The 8,607-nt window shown below is 47.4% G+C and overlaps 1 pseudogene; it reads left to right on the top strand.

The window, feature by feature from the left end:
* The first annotated feature begins 6,921 nt into the window (after positions 1–6,921).
* Positions 6,922–7,418, top strand: LOC125523169 (annotated as a pseudogene).
* Positions 7,419–8,607: the final 1,189 nt, after the last annotated feature.

The raw sequence follows: 8,607 nt of genomic DNA, 5'->3' as shown, positions 1-8,607 counted from the left end.
TATCCATAGATTTTGTTTATTATTATTATTACTTTGTATTAGGGGGCCCTGAGTTTCGGTTTCACCCCAGGCCCCTGAAATCTCAGGACCGGCCCTGCATGGAACCACCGCTGCATCACCATCTGAGGCCGCTGCCTCGGCACACATCCACAGTCCAAAGCCACCGCTCCGACATTCACAAACCCGGATCATGGCCAGGCTTACCAGAAAGCAACACCAGAAGGTGATTGACCAGATCAGCATAAGACATGTTTGCACAGCTTTCGCTGGAAACCAAGAGTCCCGGCAGCCGCAACCTGCTTGGGAGAAGCTCCACGACACCTTCAACAAGTAGTAGTCGGGTAGTGCCCACATAAAAGGACACAACTATACTGCTGATGTGGGGGCACGGTTAATGTGGACCATATAATTATAATCCCATATATGTTCTGTTATGATTGCGATGCGTAGCTGATTGTGTATTAGTTGGCTGGAGTAGTTCAAAAGAACAAGCAAGAGATTTCATTTTAATATAGAAATATCCAGGCAGCTGAACAGTGGCGATCCGACGTTTCAACCAGAAACTGTCTTATACACAGGTATTAGCGTTGATTAATTGCATCGTGCGTGGCAATCGGACGCCCTCATCGTGCGTGACATTGCTGTCATGCGCTCTAGGCCAACGTTAACTCAGTGAAGCCTTCAAATAGGACGAACCTAGCTAGATAAATTTGATCCTTCGGCCGCGCGCGTTGCATCACCAGCACATATAGATACTGCCGCAGCTGCGACTTCTCATCGCCGGCCGGCCATGACTGCTCCCTCGTCACCGCTGCTCACGCTGGTCCTCCTCCTGCTTACGTCGTCAGCGGCCGTGGCGTGCGCCCACCCCGGCGGCGACCTCAAGCGCATCCGCGTGTACATGCACGAGACCCTCTCGGGGCCGAACGCGACCCTACTGACATTGGTGCAGTCCCCGCTGGGCGGCAGCGCAACGTTTGGTCAGATCGGCGTGCTGGACAACGAGCTGCGGGGAGGCGAGCACGCCGAACCACGATGTCGACAGGATCGACTTCTTTGTTGATGTTTAGGCTTTCTCCGTGAAGAGTGTTGAAAGAGTCAAGGAAATAAAAGCGAGAGAACGAATGCAGAATTAAGGCATCGCAAAATCTATGTCTCTTGCGTCACGGACTCCATTCCTATGATCCTTTTACATCAGGGGAGTCGTCGTCTCTTATATTTCCTCTAGCGCCCGAAATTATATGTGCCTATGGATCACGCACGCTTCTTTTCCGGTCGTCGGACTCAACCCTTGTACGCAGTTGTGATGGCACCCATTTTGTACAGATCAACTGCAGATTATGAGAGAGTGCTAAGGGGCACTGCTCCACCTCGCTCGCTCGATCGGTGTCCTCGGGAAACGTTGGTTGGGCTTGCGCGTAGCCCTTGGATTTCAAATTTGTCTAATCCCGTCTCATCTTCATCCACGCGCAGGCTTAACTTCTTCGCCCGCAACCACACCTCTTTCTCACACCTTGTATTTTCACTCCATATACAACAATCATACCATAGGCTAGCTTCTAGGGTTTAGCCTCCTTGATCTCGTGGTAGATCTACTCTTGTACTACACATATCATCAATATTAATCAAGCAGGAGTAGGGTATTACCTCCATCGAGAGGGCCCGAACCTGGGTAAAAACATCGTGTCCCTTGTCTCCTATTACCGTCCGGCCTTGACGCACAGTTCGGGACCCCCTACCCGAGATCCACCGGTTTTGACACCGACAGTATGTATATGCCAGGGTTGCACATGTAACAGAGCCATGTGTGCTCACAAATTGCTGCTAGTCTATTTCTTGTAACCATGTAAATAGATTATTTGTTACATGGCACTCCTTTGGCAATTTCTCAAAGTTGCTTGATCAGTCTATACCACTTAAATATGTTATGCTACTGTTGTCAGCACTTCAAGATGAACTTGTAGGTTAAATATTTGAGTTTCATTTGTAAACTTGTTGACATACGAACATTTGAAGTTTACGGTGCCCGGTTCGATGATTAGAGGCTTCACGTCATGCATATGTTTGTTAGTGAAATATTCTAGGTATGACAACAAAATGATAGCTGCCTTCAAGAGGTCCGACAAGAACCTGAATGACAACCTCAATGATGTAATACTTAGTTCCGTGACGTGTGTATTACTTTGTCATTTGACACACTTTGCTTTTGATAATTTTTTAAGAAACCTCATGTTTACTCTTATTTTATAGTAGATACATTGCTATTCTCATTTGTAGGCACTATAAGATTTAAGAATTTTGGACATGGAAATCATTTTTATATTTGTTGTAATAATATTATTTCTACTATTTGTTCATATATATACAATCATCTATGGTTCTTGTGAATATGCAGGTAAGATTGGGCAATGTGCTACTTGGTGCTGCTCATCACAATCAAACATCAGGAGGGCCGACAGCAAGAACCTAAATAACAGCCTCGATAATTTGTATGATCTGTTGATGTAAAATGAAGTGTACTTATGATGTGTGATATATTTTGTCAATAAAAATTGCAAGTTATCATTTTGTAGAGGAATTTACAAACTGCTATTATGTAGATACATAGAGCTGAACTGTATAATGTTGTACTTAACAAATATTTTCTCTTGGACCAAAATTGCCATTAGGCTCGTGTAATGCATTATACTAAAAAATGGGCTGAAAGAAATGGGATAATGTGCTCAGCCACGACGAATTTTGTGACGGAAAATACTATCCACGATAGGTAGACACGTCATTCGAATTGGTGAATAAAAAATCTTACATATGTTAGTCCATGACGGATTGTTCCGTCACAATGGATTGGGCCTGGGCGGGCCTGGGGCAGATGCATGACGGACAAGAGTCGTCATGTAAGGTATGCTGTCAAATTATGACGCGATATACATGACGGATTTCAAATCTGTCATGGACAGGCACCCATGAAAGTTTTCCACTAATCCATGACGGATCAAAACTGTCACGTATTAACATATTTCTTGTAATGTCGTAATCAGTGTCGAGGCCTTTGATGATGAAGCCGGTGTGGCGAACTCCTCGTCGCTAAGCAGCTGACCAATAGAGGTGAGCATGTCCGCCAGAACCTTCATCTTGTTGAAGTAGGTCGTAGCGGAGGAGTCCAGCTTCTTGATGTCGGCGAGTTCACTGCGAAGGGCCATCGAGCAGGAGGTAGAGACCTAGGCAAAGGCGTGCTCCAGGGTCGTCCAGGAATCCATGGAGGTGGCGGCGAAGAGACAAAGGCCAGAGACCCCGTCGCCGAGGGAACCCTGGATGGCAGAGAGGATTGCCTGGTCCTGCTGCACCCACATACGGTGTTCCGGGTTGATGGCTGGGCCATGGACTGTAGCGATGACCCACGGAGGACACGATAACGAACCATCAACAAACCCGAGGAGAGATCGGCTGTGTAGCAGCGGTAGGACCTTGGCGCGCCAGAACAAGTAGTTGTGGTATGAATCGGATGGCGATCAAGTTGTCGAAGTGGAACGGCCCGGTGGGCGTGATTGCGCCAGCAGCAGGGACGATTAGCGACGGAGCCGCGACAGGATCCACGACCGCGACCGATGCCGTGGGTGGCGGCGCGGGGACGATCGGGATCACGACCATGGGTGGTGCCGTGAGCGAGGCCGCGGGTGGCTCCACGGGCAGCGTCTCCCCTGAGGTCGCCGGGATGATGGCGATTGTCGAGGAGGATCCAGAGGAGGCCATCACGGGCGGCGGCGGCACGACTGGTGCTGAGGCCGTCGCAAGCGGTGACGGTGGGATCGGCACTGAAAATAGGGAGCCAACGGCGGTGGTCCCGAAGAACTGAGGCACTGACGGAGCCAGGGCGAGGTGGGAGTTTAAGGAGGGCGGCAAGCCACGCGGGGATAGACCCGAAGCTGGCAGCGCACGAACCGGAAGCGGTCATGGCGCCCGCGGCAGCAGCCCTAGGGTTTAGGGTTTTGGTGCGGCGACGGCGGCGGGTGGGGTGGAGGTGGAGGACCTAGGTTAGACTCGATACCATGTAAAACATAGCTTTTGGGGAACTGGCTCAACCCTCAAAGGGGTGGCCTATCACATATATATAATGATGACATACAAGTCCAATACCAATAAGGTATGGTTTACACAGTAGAGCTACAATACGAAGTCTAACAAATGGCTGTAGGGTCTATATAAGCTGAGGATGCCGTCGTCACAGATGCAGCCGTCGGCATACGTCCCAACACGTGGCCCTGGCGGCCCGTTGGCAGACAAAAGGCTGACATCATTAAATATATGCCGACGGCCTGATGGCGGCCGATGGTAGTATATCTCTATTATTTTAAATTGTAAATCCATTTCTGTTTTTATTTGAATTTTATTAATTTAAATATGACTTATCTATACTTCAAAATCTACAAATTATATATCAATTTGTGGTAAAATAAATTCATAGATTATGAATATCCACCTTGTTTCTATTTTTTAAAATATAAAAAATGGGACATGATGCAAATAGATCCTTATACTTTGTCAAAAGTACAAGTAATTCATACTTGCATCAATTTTAACAAATTTTATATGTTTTTGGATCAGAATCTTGAAATGATTCTGTTGGTACGCAATGTTTTTAAGTTGGAACAAACTAAAATCATGTTTGCTTCAAATTTGCAGAAAACACCATCTTGTTTTTTTCTTGTTTGTATATTTTTTAGTCCTTGGCAAAATTAGGCAAATATCTATTTGCATTAGAAAGTTTCTAGAATTTCAGAAATCATGTTCTTACACATGCGATGCCACTCACAAAAGTTCGACACTTAGACAGGGAAAACTACCACCACAGGTAATATTTTTGAATCTTGGGCCCGCAAGATGCCCCAAGCTTGCCAATGTCCGACTAATGGCTCCTGGCAAAAAGTTTTTGCTATCTACCTAATTTTGCCGAGATCTGGTACTCGGTATATTGTCGACAATAGTGACCCAAGCTCTCCGTTTTGCCACAATTTATTTATAAATACTCGGCAAAGCATCTGCCGAGTGACCAGAGTGTGACACATGGCATTTTTCCGAGTTTGGCCCTCGGCCTTGCCCTTTTTGCCGAGTTCTGCACTCGTCAAACCATCTATCAACTGTTCTTTTTAGAATAGTTTTTCATTAGCCCTGCAACATAACACATATATACAGCCCATATCAAAAATAGTAACACATTATGGCCAAATCACATATATACATTCGAACAAGCTCATGTAACTTCCTGCTCACAAAAGCATCACTTATGGTCCACACAAGCATCATAACAAATCACAAGTAATCACTAAACCTCAGCGGCGTGGTAGGGAGTGGTGGACGGCACAATGGTGGTGGGGAGGACAGCCGAGGATGGGTTTCTACCTATATATAGGATGTTGAGAGTTGAAGGGCCAAGTTTTGGCCAACTATCTTTCGTCGCGCACTAGGAAGCTGTCCACGAGATGACGAAAAAAGTAAACGGCCGACAAAAAGTATGCCGAGCCCCATAATGTGGGAATTCGGGTAAAGCGGCCCATGAAGGAGCAAACAATAACTGCCATTATACCCACGTGACAGACACTTTGCTGAGTGCCGGGCGTCTCGAACTCGGCATAGGTCATATAAGTCGAGCTTATTTTAGTTGTCAAGCCCTCTTTATTTGGTTTTCAGCGACGGCACACCTGTGCCGAGTCGGGCATGTTGCCAAGAACTGTGCTCGTCTTACGTGGTTGTTGCCGAGATCCGGTGATTTGACCCTCGACAAAGGGGCACACATTCGGCAAAGTCCATTTTTTAGCAGTGTACAGTATGTAAATATGCACAAGGTCAGGGCCCTTGACCGGCCCTGTAGCAAGCGGTGCTCCACCTGTTTTCCCGTAGTTAGCTGAGCAAGAACAAGTGCACGCCCATGAGCCTTTCTCCCTCCCCATTGGTCCATTCGGCCATAGGTGCATGAAGTTTTTTCGATTTTCCATGGTTGACATGGCGTTCTCACCTTCTTCCTAGTGGTTTTGGCCCGATGGCTTTGCAAACCTGGATGGAGGATGGCTCATATTTCGAAATTTTGTTCTAAGCTGATATTTCAAATTTTGGGCTGCTCTGCTATGCACTGCTATAAACCAAATCCCAACAGAGATTGACGCTACCTTTTATACAAATCGCTCTCTCTTCCAATCTGAAGCTGTTACATTTTTTCAATATAACAGAGGGTTTTCTCGAGCGTCTACATCAAGCGATGGCGTGATGCACACACCTTGAAGCTGATAGTTTGGTAAATGTCCCCTTTCCATCGTGTCGCTGTTCTTATCTTGCAGCCCATCCAGCGGTAGTTGGGTAGTACCGACATTTGAAAAGGACACAATTATACTGCTGATGTGGGGCACATGGATAATGTGCACCATGTAATTATATAATGTGCACCATGTCCCCGGGTAGGACGAGCTACAAACGAACTTTGCCAATTATATAGGTTGGCTGGTGTAGTTGATCATTCAACATGTAGTTAGCTGGTGTAGTACAAAAGCACAAAATTCCTTTCTAAGCATAAAATATGAAATCAATTGACCCACGGTGATCTGATGTACTTCCTCTGTAACTTTTTATAAGACGATGTTAAAGTCCCTGACAGTGTCAAAAAACATATTATATTAAGTTACATATAAGAAATATCAATCAGAATCGGTTCTCTGAACCATGGTTATCTTAGGTAGAAATATCAAGTCAGTTGACCATGATTAATGTTGTCATGCACTAGGCAAACGCGATGAAGCCTATAAATATAGCAGTGTGAACCTATCCAGCCAAGATAAACTCAATCCATCGCTTGATTGTCATGGCTCCTTCCTCCAGCTACTGACTTTAGTCCTCGTCCTGCTGGCCTCGTTGGCGGCCGTGCCGCTGGTGCCCACCTCCACGGCACCAACCTAAAGCGCATTCGCACGTACATGCACCAGAACCTCACGGGTCCGAACGCGATGGAGGTAACGTCGGTGCAGTCCCCGCTGGGCGGCGGCGCGACGTTTGGGCAGATCACCATGCTGGACAACGAGCTGCGGGACAGCCCAGACCGGTGGCGCTCATCACCCCTTGGCCGTTTCCAGGGCTTGGTCGCCGAGGCGGGGCTGGCGGGCACGCCGGGCCTGCTGTCGGCGGCCAACGTGGTGTTCACGGCCGGGCGGCACCGCGGGAGCATGCTGGCCATGCTGGGCACGGTATAGAACTTACGGGCCACCGTCGAGCGCAGCGTCCTCGGGGGGACCGGCGAGTTCCGGATGGCCCGCGGGTACAGCTCCATGGTTTACATGGCCGGGGCGAGCACGTCGAACAACGATGTCTACATGATCGACTTCTTTGTTCAGGTCTAGCCGTGGTTTGAGTAGTTGTGGATTATCTCATCTAGGCTGGCTGAGGAAAGCATGGCTTTGCTACTTGGCCATGACCAGTTGCCATATAGGAGTATGGGAAATGTTTACAAACGGTGCACCGGCCGAAGCTCGATCGGGTAGCGATCCAGCGCTCCCGCACCTCCCGATCCATGTTGTTTTTTTCTTGGCCCATCACGTGGCCTTGGCCCACCACGTTTACTCGGTCAGCTCTATTTTTCACCAACCGCTCAAGCTGTGGGGTGAGAAAAATATCTACAACTGCAGACGGACGAAGTTACATCCGTTTTTTGCTGCAACGATGACGATTTTTGCTGCAACTTCCGTTGTCTTTTGCTATGACCAGTGTGTTTATTTGCTACATCCATTTTTTTAATGGTCATGATTGGTGGCCAGCGTTCATGCAGATGACTGGGACAACGATTTTTTGCTGCAACTATCGTCGGATTTTGCTACAACTGACGAAGAAATTTGCTAGGCAGAATTGCACCGCGGGACAACAACAACGATGTTTTTTGTTGCAAATGTCGTTCTCTTTTGCTACCACCAGAGAATTTTTGCTACATCTATCTTAATGGTGATGTTTGGTGCCCATCATTTGTGCAACCCGTGCAGCGAACATCGACGGTGGAAAAAAGCTTCAGCTATCGATTTGTTGCCCAAATGAAAAAAGCTGCAACCGTTTACATGAAAGCTTCAACCCTACATTTAAAAAGCTTCAACCCATTTACATGAAATTGTTGGAACCGGCTTTTCTTCCTCGATGATGGCCATGGCGTCTCTCTGTAGCAATTTATTTTGCGCTCTAGGTTGAAGCACCGTCGTCGCCATTCTTTTTGCCAGTTGCAGCTTCCTCGCAGCATGGTCACGACATTTTTTCGCTGACAGTTCCAGCAATCGCAGTCTGGCAGTCTCTCGCCGTTGAAACAAATTACGTTGTCGGTTCCAGCTTTTGTACATACTATTTGTAACATCGACGGTGACGGCATCACGGCTTCCACTACTGCTCTGGCCAGTTGCAACTTTCCTGGCGGTCGGTTCCAGCTTTTTATAACCACGGTTGTAGCATCCCTGGTGATCAGTTCCAGCATGCATCGACACAGTCGCGTATTATGCTGGGACCGGCTAGAATATTTGCTACGATCCGGAGACGGCGAGCATTTGTTCTTGCTGGAACTAGGCGATTTTTTTGCTGGAACCATACATTTGT

This window comes from Triticum urartu, chromosome 7 (genome assembly GCF_003073215.2).
Source record: "Triticum urartu cultivar G1812 chromosome 7, Tu2.1, whole genome shotgun sequence".
Lineage (NCBI taxonomy): Eukaryota > Viridiplantae > Streptophyta > Magnoliopsida > Poales > Poaceae > Triticum > Triticum urartu.
This window is presented reverse-complemented; position numbering and strand designations above follow the sequence as displayed.